General features: G+C 35.6%; 1 protein-coding gene across 2 annotated transcripts in view; it reads left to right on the top strand.

Annotated features, from left to right (window-relative positions):
• NPFFR2 (neuropeptide FF receptor 2) overlaps nucleotides 1-22675 on the top strand; it is a 127832-nt gene that overhangs the window by 46955 nt on the left and 58202 nt on the right. Inside the window, exon 2 of one of the 2 annotated variants that reach the window (XM_054683020.2) lies at nucleotides 14601-14705. The exons of the other annotated variant lie outside the window; for it this stretch is intronic. The gene's annotated coding sequence lies outside the window, so the exon portion shown is untranslated. The remainder of the gene's footprint in view (nucleotides 1-14600; nucleotides 14706-22675) is intronic. 2 annotated transcript variants of the gene reach the window in all.

Here is a 22675-nt window from a genome sequence, read left to right as displayed (position 1 = left end):
AATCAAGAGAAAGGGTTGAAGAAAGAGAGTGACATATGTACTAAAGCTATCAATGAATGAGTGAGAGCAGATAGCAACAAAAAACGATTAGCATGAAGCTTTGTCTTGTGGCATGAGTTTCAAAAGATCTGGTGCTTTTTGAAAGAGGACAGAAGACTCCCCAAATGGATCTGTAGAATATTGTAATTTTTATCAAAATGCACACAAGGATTTTTGTGGACATAGGCAAGTTCCTCCTAAACTTTATGTAGAAAAGCACAGGACTAGAATAGCTAAAACAACCTTGAAAAATAAGAATAAAGTAGAAGGAATTACTCTACCTGCTATTAACGCTTACTATATGGCTACATTGATAAAAAAGCAATGTGGTATCGGTGAAGAAATTGACACATACATCAGTGAAAGAGAATAGAAAAAGCAGAACTTGACCCCTACAAACATACCCAAATTTTTGACAAAAATGTAAAAGCAATTCAGTGGAATTATGCTGAGTGGAAAAGGCCAATCCCAAATTTTCCATAATATATTATTCCATTTATATAACATTTTAAAATGACAAAATTATAGGATGAAGAATAGATTAGTGGTTGCCAGGTTTATGGAAGTTGGAGGGTGGGAAGTGGCTGTTGCTATAGAAGGGTAGCACAAGGAATACTTATGATAAAACTGTTATTTTAACTGTAGTCATGGTCAAAGAATCTACATGTGTTATAAAATGCATAGAACTAAACACACACACACACACACACACACACACACACACACACACATCTGTTGAAATCTGAATAAGCTCAGTGGATTGTATCAGTGTCAAACTCCTGCTTGTGGTATTGTACTGTAGTTACGCAGGATGTTACCTTTGAGTGAATGGCACATAGGCTCTTCATTGTATGATTTCTTACAACTATGTGTGAGTCTATAGTTGTCTCAAAATAAAATGTTAAAAAAAAGCAGGAGACAGACTATAAATGGTTTGATCTTCGTCTTCTATTTTTTTTAGTTCCTATTGAAAAAAACATTGTAAGCTTTCAAATACTACATTTGGATGATAGCCTTATGAAAGATTTTGTGGTTTGATGCATGCAAATTATTGCTTTAAAAACATATGACCAGTTAGTCAACATAATCAACTTATGTTACCAATCAGCACTGTAATTAAGAAATAAGAACATGATACCAAAATAAACTCAAAATAGATCAGAGACCTAAATGTAAAACTTTAAGCAATAAAATATCTAGAATAAAATAGGAGGAAATCTTTGTGACCTTGTTTAGGAAAAGATAAAATTCATAGATTAGACCTCATAAAAATTAAGAAATTCAAAAACCAGTACTGAGGGAATGAAAAGACAAACCATAGATAGGGGGACAGTATGTTCAAACTACACATCTGATAAACAACTTGTATTCAGAATGTATCAAAACATCTCAAAACTCAGTGTACAAACAACCCAGAAAAGTACTTACAGCCAGATTAGCTTTGCAGCATATGTCCCCTGGGCCCTGCAACCCTGTAGATTGATGCAGTGAGAGCCAAATGGAGACATCTCTTACATGATTGTCAGATTTTACTTGTTGAATGAGGAAAACAGAAAAAAATACATTTTTGTGCTTTTAAAGGGAAAAGAAACCAACTTCCCCTCTTCCCTTCTGAGAGAGGCTCCTTGGATATGTAATGGAAGAAATGCGCACTCTAGCTCTTTGATATATAAATAATTCTCTCTAGGAACCAAATAAGTTCAGTATCTCCAGGTTTCACAACATAGAGATGTCTCTAAGGTTCTGGGACTAATTTCTTTTGAAATATAAATACCTGTTTTTTTTTTGTTGTTTTTTTTGTTTTGTTTTGTTTTTCTTTTTTTGAGATGGAGTCTTGCTCTGTCACCCAGGCTGGAGTGCAGTGGTGCAATCTCCGCTCACTGCAACCTCCACCTCCCGGGTTCAAGAAATTCTCCTGCCTCAGTCTCCTGAGTACCTGGGATTAGAGGTGCTCACCACTGCTCCTGGCTAATTTTTGTATTTTTAGTAGAGACAGGGTTTCACCATGTTGGCCATGCTGGTCTCTAACTCCTGACCTCGTGATCTGCCTGCCTCGGCCTCCCAAAGTGCTGGATTACAGATGTCAGCCACCACGCCTGGCCTAATCTAAATATTTCTAAGAGAAGTGAAACAAACATTCTTTATCTTATACTATACATATTTCCATGTTTCATGGACCTGCAGCTTTGAAACATGGGAATAAATCCAGGTTTATTTTCTCACAGTTACATTATGCTAAAATGAGAATATTTGTTCCTCAATTTCAGCTGAGATCCAAAGATAGAACATACCAATTTGTTCTAGTGTCAACTGTATTGAACTAGGAGCTATGTTCTCCATAATCTCCTTAATCTGTATACTTCCAGCTTAGAGTTGGATAAGAGAGGAAATCCCATATTAGGAGGTTAAAGGGAATCAGGGGCCTTTACTCTCAGAAAGATCTAAGTTTGAGAGGCACTGACAACTACAGAGGCGCTCGGCTTTTCCTCACTTTCCTCTACTCCACCAGCTCTTCTTCCCAACTGTTGACCTTGAGGACCAACAGCGGTTCCAAGCCTGCCCCCAGTTGCAGATAACAGAGGCCACACTGAGACATCTTCCCCATAGATCCCTCCACAACCTCCCTTATACAGTCCCTCTAAGGAAGCTCAACTTGCTTGTCTACTCAGATGTCACTGCCAACTCCTAGTGGTCCTCTGCTCCAGTACTTCAAGATGACTGTTTAATGACTTTATCTGCAATACTCCAAAACTTCCCTCTGAAAATTCACCTCCCCAGCAATTCCTACTCTTGTCTAAAACAGGGACGGGCAAAGTATCTACAGTCCCATTGCTTATTTTTTAAAAGAAAATTTTATTAAAACGATTATTCCCATTTGTTTCTGTATCATCTGTGGCTGCTTTCTGCTATACAACAGAATTGAGTAGTTGTGACAGAAGCCTTCGGGCCTGCAAACCCAAAATATTTACTGTTGGCTCTTTACAGAAAAGGTGTTGATGTCTGCTGTAATGTATAATTCCTATAAAAATTCCATATTCCATTATGTTTCTCCCTTCCTGACTGAACCTTCACTGATGTTCTCACTTAAATAGGACATGTAAAGAAGATGGCTAATAATTGATTTAAGAATTTTTTTTTTTTTGAGACTGAGGTCTTGCTCTGTCACCCAGGCTGGAATGCAGTGGCATGGTCAAGCTCACTGCAGCCTCAATTGGCCAGGTTCAAGCGATTCTCCCACCTCAGCCTCCTAAGTAGCTAGGACTACAGATGCATGCCACTACACCTGGCTAATTTTTTCTATTTTTTTGTGGAGATGGGGGTCTTGCTATGTTGCCTAAGCTTGTCTTGAGCCTCTGGGCTCAAGCAATCCTCCTGCCTTGGCCTCCAAAAATGCTAGGATTACAGGCATGAGCCACCACACTCAGCCTGATTTAATAACTGTTAGTTCATCTCCAAATAGGCACCCCTAAAAAGTTTTACAGAGGTTTAGAGTCCAGTGAACAATTGGAGAGGGAATTTCCTTGAAAAGCATTTTGTTGAACAGCTGTGGCATTCTCCCTTGCCCACTGTTTTTCCATCCCACTACCATATTCTTACACATTTTATAGGCAAGACACAGGGATATTCTAAGATCAAGCCCTGTCAGGGAGTGGGATGAGGGTTGGAGTAGCTTTAAGTAGACCACATAAGTTTGATACTAGAGACTTGTAACTGCAGACTTAACTGGCAAGAGACTGGCTATGGTGCCTATGGCAGCAAAGTACATAATTGTGTTTGGAAAGTAACTGTATTCCCATCACAACTTCAAAAAGGATGTATGTCTTCCAGATAATACATATGGAACCTGATGTAGAGACATCAGCATAAGACTAATTTAGAAAGAACCACTTTCAAGACAACTTCCTTCAAGGAATAGGAGGAGCTCAGCAAAAAGACTGGAATTGTTCCATTCAATGAAGAAGCCAAGGGGCTAGGTATATCCTCTCTGAGTCTCTCTTTAATTCATTCCAATCAGGCTGTCTGCCTACCTGCTCTAGCAAAGATAATCTTTTCTAGTTCATCTGGAATATCTATTTTGCCAAATTCAATGACTACTCTTTGGTCCTCATTTTACTCAACTTGTTTTTCTTAAACTGACATTTTATTTTATTTATACACTATATAATTTGTTATAGATTTTTATTGTTTATATTTATGGTGTACATTGATGGTTTGATATGTATGTATTGTGGAATGATTACATCAGGCTGATTAATATATCTATCACCTCATATAAATCTGCATCTTTTTTTGTGATGAGAACATTTAGAATCTACTATCTTAGCATTCTTAAGTATACGCTACATTATTATTAACTGTAGTTACCGCGATGTACAATAGATATCCAGGCTTAATCTCCTAACTAACTGAAACCTTGTATCCTTTGATCAACATCTCCCCATTCCACCTGCCCACCCCAGCCCCCACTCCCTGGTAGCCCCTATTTTCCCATCTACCTCTCTAAGTTAGACTTCTTTATATTCCACATATAATTGCTATCATGCAGCACATTTCTTTCTGTACCCAGCTTATTTAACTTAACATAATGTCCTTTAGGTTCATCTGTGTTGTTGCAAATAACAGGATTTTCTTTAAAAAAACAAAACCTGAATAGTATTCCACTGTTTGTATGTGTATACATTCATATGTATATGTGTGTGTGTATAAACAACAGATAAATTGATAAAGAAAAGTGACATATATATCACACTTGAATAATGGCTACTGTGAATAATGCTCCAATGAACACAGAAGTCCAGTTATCTCTTCGAGATACTGATTTAATTTCCTTTGACTCTATACCCATAAGTGGAATTGCTGAATCATATGGTCATTCTATTTTTCATTTTTTGAGAACTCTCCATACTGTTTTCTATAATGGTTGTATTAATTTATATTTCTACCAACAGCATACAAGGGTTCTCTTTTGTCCACATCCTTCCAACACTTGTTATCTTTTGTCTTTTTCATAATAGCCCTTCTGATAGATGTGAAGTAGTATTTCATTGTGGTTTTAATTTGAATTTCCCTGATGATTACTGGTGTTTGGTAGTTTTTCAGTACCTTAGCAGCATTTGAGTATTTGCCATCAGTGACAACTGTCTCCTTTTTGAAATACTTTATTGGCTTTAGGAACACCATGTTCTCCTGGTTTTGTTGTACCTCACTCAAGTCAGATCCAATACATTGTCAAAGTCAACACTACCACCACCAAAGATCACCCATCCATCCTTTTCTCTATATTTATAATGCTATCACCTAACCTAAGACACCAGCATCTTTCATGTAAACTACTAGAATCACTTCTTAATGGCTTTCCTGCTTCTATTCTTGCTCCTCTCCTCTGCCCAAACCATTCTATATAACAATCAGAAACATCTTTTAAAAATGTAAAGCAGGCAATTTTCTCCCCAGTTTGAAACACTTCATATTAGGAAAAAAATTCATTTCCTTTACCATGGCTTGTAAAAATTTACTTACAACCGATTTGATATTTGCAGTCTCTTATCTCAACTCCACAAAAGAATAGAAAACAGTATGTTGTAGCTGGGAAACTGCAAAACATTAATATGGCTGAGGATAAAGGTAGATATGTGAAACTTTGGAAGGTGATGAGACTGAAAATATAGAAAGGATGAAATTGAAAAAGACTTAGGAACTTAGAAGTTGAGACTTTCCTCAAGGAATTTGAGCAATAAAATGACTACATCAAAAATCACACATTTTTAAGACCAACTGGCAATAAACTAACTTTGGTTTATCAATGATAAACAGTGCCTCAGATTAATCACTTTAGCAGATGTTTTAGGTGACCCACTCATTCTTTCAGCCCACGTCTGATTTCAGCAACAGCTGTGGTGAACAATTTCTGCAAACAATGTCAACTTTTCATCTCAAAAGAGGCCCACTCTCAGCGTTTGTGCTTCAGTGCTTTCCTGGAAGCAGCAGGTCTCTCAACCTGGAATGAGGGACACTGAATGCCTTAAGGGTGTCTGGAGTCAGTAGATAAATGCCCTGGCCACAGGTCATGATTTCCACATATTTACTCAGAGAGCTCTTTTTGCCCACAGCACTAAGCAGCTGGAAAACTGGACTTCATTGAGTTTTCTTCTTTCACTTTCTCATTTACCCTGTTCACTCACTCTTGCTTCCTGTAATTGCCTCCCAAATATGGCATCCAAGTCCTTGTTTTAGACTCTGCATTAGGTGGAATCCAAAAATTACAGACAATCATGCTGTTCTTTATTCGAGAACTATTAGTTGAGAATAATGTGCTTAAAAAAAAGTCATTAAGACATTTCATAAAATAGTGGTAAATCTTCTAAGAGTAAAACTAGAAATGTATGGGATGAAAAGACAGATACCAACAAATGTTAATACTAGTTAGTACTATTTTCCACATTCTTCAGCCCATGTTAGTTTTTTTGGTAGCTATTTCAACTGACATGAGGTGGCTCTCAGCTGAACATGGAGTTATTGTTTGCTCTCAGTTTCGTATCTTATATAATAGCAGTGTCAAAATCCTGTGAAATCTGAGCAATCTTCAGCTATGAAGGACAAGGGAAGAAAGTCTTTTGAGACAAAGGGCTCGTAACTTGGATTCTTGTTTTTTATATGTATATTTTGCATTTCAAGCTTCAGCCACAAGCTTTTTTTTCCCCAGCATATATTTTACGTTTTTTCTCTTTCTCTTACATGCCTTAATCTACTTCTTCTTTTGTTCAACTAAATGTATGCCATGTTGAGATCCTCATAGCATAAAACCTTTCATTTCAGAGTTGTTTCTGCATAATTGCCTAGGCAAATGGTATTCTACCATTAAATTGTTTCACTTTTTATTGACATCATTACTGATTAAGGAGGACAACTAAATTATGTTAGGTTCAATTAAGTAGGCTGATGGGACAATCCAGATGTAAAGAAGTGCTAGTTATGTAATTTTTAAAAAAGCCTCTGAACCCTCCTACACTGACTACATTTCCATCCCACTCTTCAGCACATGATTTTTTTTACAGCAAACTAAAGTTTTTAAATGAAACTAATGGTTAAAAATTAAATTATCTTTTTGGTAAGTCCTAAAAGTACAAGTTTAGTGTATATACATATTGTCACAGCAAGCCAAAATCTAAGAAGAAACAATGGAGGGAAAACATGGATTTCTTTGTCTTATAAACTGGAAGAGAGCAGGTGCTTTGTCTCATTTGCTTGATACATACCAAGAAGATGCTCAATAATGATCACTCGTTATCAATGTGCCATTGGTTATCACATCATAAGGTTATTATGAGCATTCTTTATATTAAATAATGGATAGAAGATTACTAAATACCAAGCACATTGTAAGTGTAAAATAAATGTGTTTTCCTTGGTATGCCCTATTCTCATTTGTTGATTAATGCAGCAATCATTGCTTTATATTGAAGGTTGAAAATAAATTTAAATAAATAGTCTGTGAACTAGCGAAGTCCATAAAAAAAGGTTTAGATCCTTGTTGTTTTGCAGTGTGATAATGGTTTCAGCTTTCTTAAGCTCTCCTAAGTAGGTAGCAGTCATCTTACGTAGATAGTCTGATGGACCAGAACATGGATATCACTAATAACTCTGTATTTCTGTCTCACTGTAAGCAGGCTACATTATTTTCAGCTATTTTTGCCACCTATAGTGCTCTATTTAGAACCTCTTAGAATGTAAGCTAGCAAACTGACAATTAAAAATTAGGTCTTAATTAAGTAAGGGTCTTGTGAAAATTTAGTTATTAAATACGTAATTTATATGTTTATTCTGATTTTCTTGATGATTATAAGGAAATAACTATATGTCTATTCACTTCAGTATTTTTAACTAGTTAACAGAGAAAAAAGTTGAAATTGATGATTTACATTAGTTAGTTCTGTTTAGTATCCAGAATACTTTAAAATCTCATTAACCATATTGTATGCTATCCTTCAATAATGGATCCCCTTAAATAAAAAATATTTTGGAACAGTTGATTGCTAATGCAGAATAAATAGTAAAACAATTGTTGGTAGAGATTGAGCTCCATATAAATGTAAGATGACACCATGTTTAATAAAGAGTTATGCATCCCATGGGAACACAAAAATATATTTCCTAGATTACTGAACTGTTGATAAACTATGATATGCACATTTAATAATAATAAAATTAGTAAATATTTTGTCAAGTCTGTAATATCTGCATAAACATTCTGACAGAGAAATTGGGAGAGAAAAAGAAAATAAAGCATTTATTTTCACATTTAGCATTAGAAGAGTGGTAGACTCCACCAGAAATACCTACTTGGGTTGAAAGAGACCATTTTGCGCTAAGCTTATATTGATGATGTACGTATTTTGGTGTGAGGATTTTGCCTTGAAGGTACATACCAGCTCATAGGAGTTCGATTTAACATTCACCTCTAAGCACTGAAAAATCTGGGTTATGGTCAATGCAGCAGCTTGCTATAAATAAAATTAAGACTCACCTGAGATTCTATGAATTGCTTTACTAAAAGCCTGGTTGTTTAACATTGTTGCTAAAGTTCCGGGAAGAAAATCCAAACACAACATATAAAAATAAATTTCCATGGCTCCTACTGTTTCCTTTGGAAAGGCAGATAATACAATTCTTATTGCCTTTTATTTACAGATATTGTTACAGGAAAGATAGATTTGACTAAAAATGTCATCTAGGAAAATTTTAACCAAAATTAGAAATTTTGCTAGTGATCTGGGTTGCTAAGAATCTAAGCATTAATACATGATGGTCTTGTGTAGGTAATCTTCTTCAGTTGTGATGGATGAGAGCCCCTGTATAGGATCTGGAAGGAAAGAATTCAGAGAAATAAGCTAATATCTGAGTAATAAATTTAACAGAAATTTGAGAATGTCCCTAGATAAGGCTGAAGATAAAGGAGAACTTTGCTGCTTTTTAGAAAGGAGTTGTCAGGACTGATGGAAGAAGGGAGAAAATGGAAGGGACTGGAGAGTGTGAGAACGGTTCCCACAGGCTGAGATTAAGGAAAATAACTTTTCCCTTGAAGAAAACATTTTTTTTCATGGTAGCAATGACAGAAGAACTTTGTGAAAAATGTTATCTAAAGTCCAATTTAAGGCTGTTTCATTTCTGGTTCTGCTGCATTTTTCTGGCATCATCCCTCCAAAAATAGCCATGCAAAAGTGTACCTTGAAAATTAAATGAGAGGTCAAGAAAGCCAAAAGAGGGGAGAATTTAGTGAGAGCCAGAACCTGGGACCAGAAGAGAGACCAAATACCTCTTTTCACTACTTAATTTCCTCAAATTCCGAGAGAGAGAGAACTGGATTTATCACAGTCCACTGGGTAGGGTAATAGCGACTTAAAATAGACATTAACAAAAAGGCTTATCTCAGAAGTATAGGTAAAAGTAAAGTACACATTTTTTTGTATGATTATTAGTCAGTTAGGTAATGAATGGGTGAATTTCTTGGGCTGCCTCACTAATTTGTGAACTATGTTGCATATTTATTTAACTCTATATTTCTACCACATTCTTCTTTTCTTTCCTGAGTGTCTTTAACATATTAATGAAAATGTGTAGGTTTTGACCTTTAAGGGAAGATGAATTTTAAGGAGCAGATTTTAAAAAAATTATTCAAATTAAGTAATATAGCTTACATTTTTAAGATAGTTTATAGAATATATATATATACATAGACATATGTAGAGAGACTATATGAAGGCATATGTACTTCTATGTGTATGTTTGCCTTTGTAGATTTGAAGAATTGTATTTCTTTTATTTTTTAATTTATAAAGAAAAGAGGTTTAACTGACTCTCAGTTCCACATAGCTAGGGAGGCTTCAGGAAACTTACCAATAATGGCAGAAGGCAAAGGGGAAGCAACACGTCTTACATGGCAGCAGGAGAGAGAGAGAGTAAAGGAGGGAGTGCCACTTTTAAAACCATCAGATTTCCCAAGAATACACTCACTATCACAAGAACAGCATGGGGGAAACTACCCCCATGATCCAATCACCTTCCACCAGGCTCCTCCCTTGACATGTGGGGAAAACAATTCTTTTTTTTTTTTTTTTTTTTTCAATAGGTTTTGGGGGAACATGTGGTATTTGGTTACATGAATAAGTTCTTCAGTGGTAATTTCTGAGATTTTGGTGCACTCATCACTTGAGCAGCCTACATTGTACCCAACGTGTAGTCTTTTATCCCTCAACCCTCTCCCACTCTTTCCACTGAGTCCTCAAAATCCATTGTATCATTCTTATGCCTTTATGTCCTCATAGCTTAGCTCCCACTTATGAGTGAGAACATAACGATGTTTGGTTTTCCATTCCTGAGTTACTTCACTTAAAATAATGGTTTTCAATCTTATCCAGGTTGCTGCAAATATCATTATGTTGTTCCTTTTTATGGTGAGTAGTATTCTATGGTGTATATGTACCCCATTTTCTTTATCCAGTTGTTGATTGATGGGCATTTGGCTGGTTCCATATTTTTGCAATTGCGAGTTGTACTGCTATAAACGTCCGTGTGCGAGTATCTTTTCCATATAATGGCTTATTTTCCTCTGGGAAGATACCCAGTAGTGGGATTGCTGGATCAAATGGTATATCTACTTTTAGTTCTTAAAGGAATCTTCACACTCTTTTCCATAGTGGTTGTACTAGGTTACATTCCCACCAACAGTGTTAAAGTGTTCCCTTTTCATCACATTCTTGCCAACATCTATTATTTTTTGATATTTTGATTATGGCCATTTTGGCAGGAGTAAGATGGTATCATATTGTGGTTTTGATTTGCATTTCTCTGATAATTAGTGATGTTGAGCATTTTTTCATTTGTTTGTTGGCCATTTGTATATCTTCTTTTGAGAGTTGTCTATTCATGTCCTTAGCCCACTTTATGATGGGATTTTTTTTCTTACTGATTTGTTTGAGTTCCTTGTAGATTCTGGATATTAGTCCCTTGTCAGATGCATAGATTACAAATATTTTCTCCCACTCTTTGTGTTACCTGTCTACTCTGCTGATTATTTCTTTGGCTGTGGAGAAGTTTTTTACTTTAATTAAGTCCTATCTATTTATCTTTGTTTTTGTTGCATTTGCTTTTGGGTTCTTGGCCATGAAGTCTTTGAATAAGCCAAGGTCTAGAAGGGTTTTTTTCTAATGTTATCTTCTAGAATTTTTATGGTTTCAGGTCTCAGATTTAAGTCTTTGATCTATCTTGATTTGATTTTTGTATAAGGTGAGAGATGAGGATCCAGTTTCATTCTTCTACATGTGGCTTGCCAATTATCCCAGCACCATTTGTTGAATAGGGTGTCCTTTCTCCACTCTTATGTTTTTGTTTGCTTTGTCGAAGATCAGTTGGCTTTAAGTATGTGGCTTTATTGCAGAGTCCACCATTCTGTTCCATTGGTCTATTGCCTATCTTTATACAAGTACCATGCTGTTTTGGTGACTATGGCCTTATAGCATAGTTTGAAGTCAGGTAATGTGATGCCCCCAGATTTATTCTTTTTGCTTCATCTTGCTTTGGCTATGCAGGGTCTTTTTTGGTTCCATATGAGTTTTAGGATGGTGTTTTCTAGTTCTGTGAAGATTGATGTGGTATTTTGATGTGAATTGCATTGAATTTATAGATTGCTTTTGGTAGTATTGTCATTTTTACAGTACTGATTCTACCCATCCATGAGCGTGAGATGTGTTTTTATTAGTTTGTGTCATCTATTATTTCTTTCAGCAGTGTTTTATAGTTTTCCTTGTAGAGATCTCTAACCCCTCTGGTTATGTATATTCCTAAGTATTTTATTTCCTTTCTCTGCAGCGATTGTAAAAGTGATTGAATTCTTGATTTGATTCTCAGCTTGGTCACTGTTGGTGTTTAGCAGTGCTACTGATTTGAGTACATTGATTTTGTATTCTGAAACTTTATTGAATTCATATTTGAGATTTAGAAGCTTTATGGATGAATCTTTACGGTTTTCTAGGTACACGATCATATCATCAGTGAACAGCAGCAGTTTTACTTTCCCTTTACCAATTTGGATGCCTTTTATTTCTTTCTGATTGCTCTGGCTAGGACTTCCAGTACTATGTGAAATAGAAGTGGTGAAAGTGGGCATCCTTGTCTTGTTTCGGTTCTCAGAGGAAATGCTTTCAACTTTTCCCCATTCAGCATAATGTTGGCTGTGGGTTTGTCATAGATAGCTTTTATTATCTTAATTATCTGCCAATTTTGCTGGGGGTTTTAATCGTAAATGTTAATCTATTTTAATCATAACGCGATGCTGGATTTTGTCAAATGTTCTTCTGCATCTATTGAGATGATCATATAATTTTTGTTTTTACTTCTCTTGATGTGGTGTATTACATTTATGGACTTGTGTATGTTCAACCAGCTCTGCATCCCTGGTCTGAAACCCACTTGATCAAGGTGTATTATCTTTTTGATATGCTGTTGAATTTAGTTAGCTAGTATTTTGTTGAGGATTTTTGCATGTGTGTTCATCGGGGACATTGGTGTGTAGTTTTCTTTTTGTATTATTCTTTCCTGGTTTTGGTATTAGGGTGAACTGCTTCATAGAACGATTTAGGGAGGATTCCCTCTTTCTCTATCTCTTGGAATAGTGTCGATAGGATTGGTACTAATTCTTCTTTTAATGTCTGATAGAATTCAGCTGTGAATCCGTCTGGTCCTGTACTTTTTATTTGTTGGCAATTTTTAAATCACCAATTTACCACTGCTCACTGCTTGTTATGAGTCTGTTCAGTGTTTCTACTTCTTCCTGGTTTAATCTAGGAGGGTTGTACATATCCAAGAATTTATCCATCTCCTCTAGGTTTTCTAGTGTATGTGTGAAAAGGCATTCATTGTAGCCTTGAGTAAACTTTTGTATTTCTGTAGTGTCAGTTGTAATATATCCTGTTTTGTTTTTAATTGAGCTTATTTGGACTTTCTGTCTTCTTTTCTTGGTTAGTCTCACTAATGTTCTATCAATTTTATTTACCTTTTCAAAGAATCAGCTGTTTGTTTCATTTATCTTTTGTATTTTTTGTTGTTGTTTCTATTTCATTTAGTTTTGCTCTGATCATGTTTGTTTCTTTTCTTCTGCTGGGTTTGGGTTTGGTTTGTTTTTGTTTCTCTAGCTCCTTGAGGTGTGACCTTAGATTGTCTATTTGTGCTCTTTCTGATTTTTTGATGGAGGCATTTAATGGTATGAACTTTCCTTTTAACACTGTTTTTGCTATATCCCAGATATTCTGATAGTTTATATCACTATTATCATTCAATTCAAATAATTTTTAAATTTCCCTCTTGATTTTATTGCTGACTCAGTGACCATTCAGGAGCAGGTCATTTAATTTTCATGTATTTGCATGGTTTTGTGGGTTCCTTTTGGAGTGGATTTCCAATTGTATTCCACTGTAGTCTGTGAGAGTACTTGATATAATCTCAATTTTCTTAAAATTGTTGATACTTGTTTTGTGGCCTCTCATATGGTCTATCATGGATAAGGTTCCATTTGCTGATGAATAGAATGTATATTCTGTGGTTCTTGGGTAGAGTGTTCTGTAAATATCTATTAAGTCCATTTGTCCTTGGGTACCATTTAAGTCCATTGTTTCTTTGTTGACTTTCTGTCTTGATGACCTGTCTAGTCCTGTCAGTGGCATATTGAAGTCTCCCACTATTACTGTGTTGCTATCTCATTTCTTAGGTTTAATAGTAATTGTTTTATAAATTTGGGAGCTCCAGTGTTAGATGCATATATATTTTGGGTTGTGATATTTTCCTGTTAGACTAGTCCTCTTATCATTATATATTGTCCTTCTTTGTCTTTTTTAACTGCTGTTGCTTTAAAGTTTGTTTTGTCTGGTATAGGAATAGTTACTCCTGCTCATTTTGGTGTTCATTTACATGGAATATCTTTTTCTACCCCTTTACCTTAAGTTTATATGGGTCCTTATGTGCCAGGTGAGTCTCTTGAAGATAGCAGATACTTGGTTGGTGAATTCTTATTCATTTTGCCATTTTTTGTCTTTCAAGTGGAATATTTAGGCCATTTACATTCAACATTAGCATTGAAATGTGAGACTCTAGTCAATTCATTGTGCCATTTGTTGCTTGAATACCTTCTTTTCATCATATTGTTTTACAGTTCCTGTGAGTTTTATGCTTCAAGGAGGTTCTATTTTGGTATATTTTGAGGATTGTTTCAAGATGGAGAGCTCCTTTTAACATTTTTTATAGTGCTTGTTTGGTAGTGGTAAATTCTCTCAGCATTGTTTATCTGAAAAAGAATGTATCATTTCCTCATTTATGAAGCTTAGTTTAATGGATACAAAATTCTTGGCTGAAAATTGTTTTGTTTAAGGGGGCTAAAAATAGGACCCCAACCCTTTTAGCTTGCAGGGTTTCTGCTGAGAAGTCTGCTGTTAATCAGATAGGTTTTCCTTTACAGTTTACCTTATGCTTTTGCCTCACAGCTCTTAAGATTCTTTATTTCATTCTGACTTTAGATAACCTGATGACTAGGTGGCGAAGCAATGACCTTTTTGCAATGAATTTGGCAGATGTTCTTTGAGCTTCTTGTATTTGGATGTCTAGATCTCTAGCAAGGCCAGGTAAGTTTTTCTTGATTATTTCCTCAAATATGTTTTCCAAATGTTTAGATTTCTCTTCTTCCTCAGGAACACCAATTATTCTTAGGTTTGGTCATTTAATGTAATCATAAACTTCTTGGAGACTTTGTTTATTTTTTAAAATTCTTTTTTCTTTGTCTTTGATGGATTGGGTTAATTCAAAAGCCTGGTGTTTGAGCTCTGAATTTCTTTCTTCTACTTGTTTGATTCTATTGCTGAGACTTTCCAGTGCATTTTGCCGTTTCTCTAAGTCTGTACTTGATTTCCAGATGTTGTGATTGTTTTTTATTCATGCTATTTTACTGGAGATTTTTCCATTCACATCCTGTATCATTTTTTTTATTTCTTTAAGTTGGACTTTACCTTTCTTTGGTGCCTCTTGGATTGGCTTAATAGTTGACCTTCTGAATTCTTTTTTTTTTTTTTTTTTGTTAATTCAGAGAGTTCATCTTGGTTTGGATCCATTGCTGGTAAGCTAGTATATTTTGGGGGTGATAACCTTGTTTTGTCATATTATGAGAATTGTTTTTTTGGTTCCTTCTCATTTGGGCAGACTATGTTAGAGGGAAGATCAGGGACTCAAGGGCTGCTGTTCAGATTCTTTTGTCCCATTGGGTACTTCCTTGATTTGGTGCTCTCCCCCTTTCCCTAGGGCTGGGGCTTTCTGAGAGCCAAACTGCAGTGATTGTTATTTCTTTTCTGGATCTAGCCACTCAGCTGAGCTGCCAGGCTCCACCTGGTGCTTGAGAGTGTTTCCAAAGAGTCTTGTGATGTGATTTGTCTTCAGGTCTCTCAGCTGTGTATACCAACACCTGCTCCGGTGGAGGCGGCAGGGGAGTGAAGTGGACTCCGTGAGAGTTCTTGGTTGTATTTTTGCTAAGTACCGCTGATTTTGTGTTTGTTGGCCTCAAGCCAGGAGGTGGCGCTTTCAAGAGCACATCAGCTGCAGTAGTATAGGGAGGATACAAGCTTGGCCTAGGATCAGGCGGTGCGTGGGGCCATGGAGCTCCCAGGAGACTATGTCCTGTGTCTTCAGCTACCAGGGCAGGTAGAGAAAGACCATCAGTGGAGGGCAGGGTTAGGAGCTCAGACTCTCCTTGAGTGGGGCTTGCTGCAGCTGCTGTGGGGGATGAGGGTGTGGTTCCCAGAGGGATTATGGCTGCCTCTGCTGCCTCACACAGGTTGCCAGGGAAGTAGGGGAAAGCCGGCAACCTCAGGGCTCACCCAGCTCCTATGCAGCCTGCAGCCTGAAAGGCTGGTCTCACTCCCACTGTGCCTCTGACAACAGGACTGAGTTTATTTCCAGGAAGCTGGTGAGCAGGGCTGAGAACTTGCCCCAGGCTACAAGCCTCCTAGCTGGGAAAGAAAAGGGACTCAGCTCCTCTGCTGCCTCACAGAGCCTGCAGCAACAATCCATCCACTTCAAAAAGTCTGTGGAAGTTCTCAGCTTTCCTGGTATGTTCCTGCCGTGGTTCTTGGAGAAAAGGTTCACAATTTGGGTCTCCACACACTGTTCTGCCCATCCAAATTGGAGCTGCAAGTTAGTCCTGCCTCCTATCTGCCATTTTCCAGAACTGTATTTCTTTACCCACTCATTTATTTAGCTGTTTCCTATATTTTGTACAAAAATGACTAAAAATTATAACTAATAAAGGTTATTTTCCTAGATCTTCCCTCTTCCAAGGCTTTTTCATTGTTTTTGTTAATGAATTTTTTTTGAAAAAAGAAATGAATATTATGTTAACTATAATATTAATTTTCAGAAGGATAGTAAGAAGACGATTCCCAAATCCCAATCCTCAGAAACAAACACTGTTAACACTTGATGGACATAATTACAGATATGCCTGCTGGTGTGCTGGAACTGGCTTGTACTGGCTTCTGAGAACTAACTGTGTGCATCTTGTCCCAGCTCTGTACCCAGGGACATTACATTAGTAGACTGAAATCAGTCATGATGGGAGTATTAACACCACGGAAATAGACTACACTCAGAGGCTCTTTTTGTGTTGCTGTTTTTTGTTGTTGTTTTGAAAGCCATTTACTAAAGATTTGCAAGCCCATACATCACTGAATATATCACTATGAACAGATATAGAAAGACAGCTAAACATTTTCTATAAGGAGACAGACAAAAATTACCTCATGGTCTACATTATAATATTTAATTAAATGTATTCAATTTAAAAATATTTTTAAATTTTAGAAGAAAGAGAAATTGAAGTGAAATTAAAGGAATTGCTAAATTCTGGCTGGTGGGGAGAGGCACTATTATGGGCCCTATATAAGCCCCAGTACTGCTCACTCTTATCATTTAGGGAGGGAGAGGACAGTTCACTTTCTGTGCAGCTCTCACCTTTCCAGGAGTCTGTCCTGAAGATTTTAGCTGCCTTGGTGTTCCTGGACTTTCAACTGTCTCTTTAACTCAGAAAGTTCACGGGGCTTAGCTCATTCTCTGCTCTGTAGCCTCAAAACTCTCTCAAGGCAGTAAGCTAGGCAGGCAGCCATGGGGCTCTCCTTATTTGTTTTCCAACTCTCAGTGATGACTGTCCTTTCTACCTGATGTCTAGTGTTTTAGAAATAATTGTTTCAATATATTTTGTTCATTATTTGTTTGTTTCAGGTGAGAGAGGGAATCCAGTTTCTGATATCCCATGTGGATAGAAGTTCTAAGGATGTGTATGCAAATATAAAGTCTTTTTTCAAATTATGTTGATACTGTGGATAGTTTAACATTCCTTCCAATAATTCCCTTCCTTTACAAAGGTCTGATAAATGCCAGCAAAATATTAGATGGTGAAACCTTGATAAAATGAACGGTACCAGGTAAATATTGGTAATTTTAAAAAAGATGAATAGGCCATGACATCTGTTCTGAACCTAAAGCTGAATATCAGAATGAATCTTCTGCTTTTGTATTAGCATCCATGGACTGTCAAGCCTTTACATTTTATTAGGGTAACAATAATGAACGCTGTATTTATAACATGCATTCATGATCAAACATCATATTTAATAAATGCTGTTGAATTAATGTAGTTTTGTTTAGAAATGCAGCCTGAATAAAGTATTACAAGACAAACATAAAATTACATTTTTTAATGTGCAGTTTTGATAACTGTATATTGTTAAATATAATATACAATTTTGAGGAGAACACCTATCTCAATTAAAATTCTTCTCGAGCATCTACTTTTAATATTGTATGAAGAAAGCTACATCAGTATCAACCAAGCCTCTTTTCTTTAGAAATGTATGATTTTAATGAAATTTACCAACCTGGGGATTGTGACAACTAATTAACATCTTACTTATATACACTAGATATTTCTGTTCACTCAGTTGTATATTCATGTATTCAACAAATTGTTTTATACAGATGCTCCTTGACTTACAATGGAGTTACGTCCCAATGAAATCATCAAAAGTCTAAAATATCATAAGTCAAAAATTTAATACCCTGATAAGCTCATTGTAAAATAAAAAAATTTAAGTAAAACCATCATAAATTGAGGACTGTCTGTGTAATACAAATATTCTGCCATAAATAAAATATTGTTAAAAGTTTAAGTTGTTCTATAGACAATTTAGAATGTAAAATAATGCTTATAATAATAATAAATGTTCTATCAGGTATTATAGAATACTAGATGGTCCTACATTTTAGTTTTCTAGATAATTGAAGTTTTCCCTAAATAGAATCAATAATTTCCAAAAGGGTTACCTACTTACCACATATCTTTCTAAAGTACATTCCATGTATTTTGTTCTTTCTACATAGGGCAAACTTTTAAAATTTATAGTTTCACTAATAATTCAGTGTCAACACTTGCATTATCAAATACCGTTTTTGTGGCTATAATATATTATTGTCTTTAGAAAATGTGTGAAATTGATGTTCCCTACATGAAATTTTCCAAGACTTTATGCCTTTTTAAATATGTCAGTGTTTTATAGTTTTCCTCTGTCTTTCTTTATTCAGGCTTTTATATGGCCCTTTTCTAGTTCTGTAGTGATTCTGCCTTCATCAGCTTTTCCTCTCTCAATTCTAATCTATTGTGACCAGCTCATAAGGTAACCAAGCTAATTAGAATAATGAGTTTAATAAAATTGGTCTGTGAGTAATGCCTTAAAATATGGACTTTATAGTAAAAGCTTCACTGTAGTCTTTTAACTACTGGAGACTTTTCCTTGTTTTCTTCCTGCTTCTGGATTCTTGAATTGAAATTGTTCTTTGAAGTTTTACATTTAAACTGCACTTTCACATCTAGAAGAAAAATCACATCTGTAAACTACACCCAAGTCCAGGGTGATAAAGCCTTAATCTGAAAGAGACCACCATACTTCTGAGATGTATCTAATAAATGTTTAGCTTTTCAAGAAGATTGTGCAGAATATACAACCCCAAAATATACAAGTGGGAAGAGTGTTTTCAAATTACCTCACTTGTTGGTTGTTGATGTAATTTAATGAACTACAATATACCCTTCAGATTAGTCTCAAATAACTTACCTTCTTGGAAGCAATTTCTGACCTTTCAGATAGAGCTGATAGATTCTTCCTTTATATTCTTCCTACACCACAAATTTTTCTCTATCTTAATCCCATTATATACATATTTGTTTACATACATATCTTGCTTTTTAGATTGAAAGTTTCCAGATGACAAGTAGAGTAACTTAAAGAATCTCTAAGCCAAGCACAGTGCCAGCATAAAGTAAGAGCTGAATGAATGTGCATTGAATAGATGGATATTCCCTTTAGCAATTATGGAAACAACATGATATTTTATGAAATCTATGGGATTAAACAAATAGCATATAACGTACTGTGTTATGTGACTAAGGTCACAGAGATGAGTAAGATATAAGCCCTTACTGTCAAAAACTAGACATATGTAAAAAGAGACAAAATGGTACACAAATAACTGTGGAGCTGTATTAGTTGAGATAGGCCAAGATATGCTCTAGTTCAAGTTGGTCCAACCTGTGGCCCATGGACTGCATGTGGCCCAGGATAGCTTTGAATATGACCCAACACAAATTTGTAAACTTTCCCAAAATATTATGAGATTTTTTTGTCATTTTTTTTCTTTTTCAGCTTATTAGCTATTGTTAGTGTTAGTGTAGTTTATGTGTGGCCTAAGACAATTCTTCTTCTTCCAGTGTGGTCTAGGGAAGCCAAAAGATTGGACACCCCTGCTCTAGTGAGTAATGAGTAAACCCTCAAATCTTAGTGGCTTACAACAATAGAATTTTCTTTCTGCTTCATCCAAGTTGGAGGTGGGCTAGAAACTTTACTCACTCCTCTCCGAACCATGACGCAGGGATCTGGGCTTCTTCTGTCATGTATCTCGGCCAACTCTGAGTCTTTGCCTCCAAGAAATGGATGAGAGAGACAGACAGAGGGAAATGGGCAATTACAATATGCCGTTCCATGAGGATCCAGTTTGAAATAGACATGTGTCACTTCTTGTCACATTTGTTTGGCCAGAACTTGCTCTATTACTCTGTATTGGTTCAAGGGGCTCAGAAATATATTCTTCCTGTCTGCCTAGGAGGAGAAAAACAAATGGTCTGATTAGCACTGTGGTATGCAGCATATAGTATTGCCTCTAGCTCAGTTGCCAAGTGCAAGTATGAAGTCAGTATGTACAGGCAACTTATAAAGGAACAATTTACTCATATAACACTTCAACTTATTTCTTATCACTATACTCCAAGATGTTTTCCTGACGTGTCATTAAATTACAAGTATAAAAACCTCTCTTCAGACAAGAAAGCATAACAATCACATGCATCTTAGCACTGCTGAGCTTTTATTTCATTCACCTCCTGATAAATTGCTGTTTGTAAATATTGTGTTAATGTCTGTTGAGACCAGAACAATGGATCTGGTAAAAAATTGATTCAATTAAGAGATAAAGAATGAAGTTTACCATTTCATTATTTTACCTTTTTGGTGACACCAATAGAACCATGTATTTGGTCATTCGTGCATTGCCATAAAGGAATCCTTGACACTGGGTAATTTATAAAGAAAAGAGGTTTAAATGGCTCAGGGTTCTGCAGGCTGTACAAGCATTGCACTAGCATCTGCTCGGCTTCCAGGGAGGCCTTCAGGAGTTCTTACTCATGGTGGAAGGCAAAGCTAGAGCAGGCATATCACATGGTGAGACCAGGAGCAACAGAGAGGGGGAGGAGGTGCCGCAAGCTTTTGAACAGCTTGATCTCATGTGAACTCACTATTGTGAGGAAAGCACCAAGCCATGAAGAATCCACTCTGATGACCCCAACACTGCCCATCAGTCTCCACCTCCAACACCGGGAATTACATTTCAGCAGGATATTTCAAAGGAACATCCAAAGCATATCAAACCATTTCTTAAAAAAATACTTGGCATTTTATTACTTTACTATGGTTTAGTGGTATAATTCTTTATGCTACTATCCCTAGAGAACAGACATATGTGCTGTGTATGTGTCACACACACACAGAAACACACAAGGTGCCCATTTCCACACATATACATAAATATCAGTGGTCTTGGCATTGACCCAATGTCGGAATTTGTACCTTCAGACATATGGGAATATTTTCATCTCTAAAAATCATTTTGCACATTAATGTTTAAATCATAGCTTTATATTTGATATAAAAATTCTGACATCTAACTTAATATGTGGTTATTATACTGCTGCTTAGTGAATGTATTTTCAACATTTAAACATTTTGTCCTTCGAATTATTAATCATTTTTCATTCTAAAGATGACTATAAGAAGTACAAGAAAAACATTATAGAATAAAAGTACGTATGATTCGGTCTCCATATTTTACAAATGAAGAAATGGCTTACTACTGGCTAAGACAAGAACTCAAGAATTGTAAAGATAACTGTATAGGTTTTGGATTCAGACACACCTGGATTCAAATTTTGGCTCTGTTGCTTAATTTCTGTGTGAATATGTATAAGCTACTTAATCTTCCTAACTTTCAGTCTTTTTATTTATAAAATAGGTGTTATAGTACATGAATTTCAGAGTTGCTGTGATAATTAGATGAAATTAGATAATTAGATGAAAGAAGAAGAAAGAATGTAGCTGTATAAAATTCTTGTTATCAGCAGCAAATTTCTGACTCTCTGATAATAATAATTGGATATTCTTATACTACTACTACTACTAGTACTATTATCAGTTTCTTTCTAAAGTCCTTGAGGACTTATCAGAGCATCTTCAAACTAAAATAGAATTTAAAAGTGTACTTCTTTTCTTTTTCATTTGAATACTATTATTAACAGGTTGAGTTTTGGCAAATAGTTTCCCTGTTAATATAATTTCTTGAATTTGACAAGTATAACAAAATATGTTATCTGAAAACAGTGGTAATAACATAATAATTGAACACATCACAGAGCAGAGAATTAAAATGATGTAGACTTCAGAAATTTCTTTTATTGTTAGAAAAACGAATAAATGGCAAGAAAAAGATGATTTATTGTATGGCTGTTATCTTTTTAAATCATCTTGGTAGAAGGTATAGGAAGTATCTTTCTATGCATTTTCCATCCTCATGGGTTCATATTGAGAGAAATCATTCTTTTTTTTTGTCAATGATAGTGTCTCATTGCTAAAACAACTGCTTGAAAACAGCTTTCAAAAACTAGATTTCACTTTAAAGAAAAAATAAAAATCTACACTATTTCCACTTATTTACATTTTAAATAATAAAATTACATTAAGAAACAAAACAAAATAAATATGTTTGCAAAAATCTATCTGTCTTTGCTCTTCACATCACTTCATTTTATTTTAACAAATTTACTGAGGTAATTCACATGCCATACAATTCTCCTATTTATGCACATTACTTCTTGAATAAGATATACCTATGCCTATCCAATCTAAGAATCCCAAGAAAAATCAAAATAAACATATCGATATTGAATATC

This window comes from Pan troglodytes, chromosome 3 (assembly GCF_028858775.2).
Source record: "Pan troglodytes isolate AG18354 chromosome 3, NHGRI_mPanTro3-v2.0_pri, whole genome shotgun sequence".
In the NCBI taxonomy this organism is placed as follows: Eukaryota; Metazoa; Chordata; class Mammalia; order Primates; family Hominidae; genus Pan; species Pan troglodytes.
The sequence above is the reverse complement of the archived record's forward strand: the minus strand, read 5'-3'. Positions and strand labels throughout refer to the sequence as shown.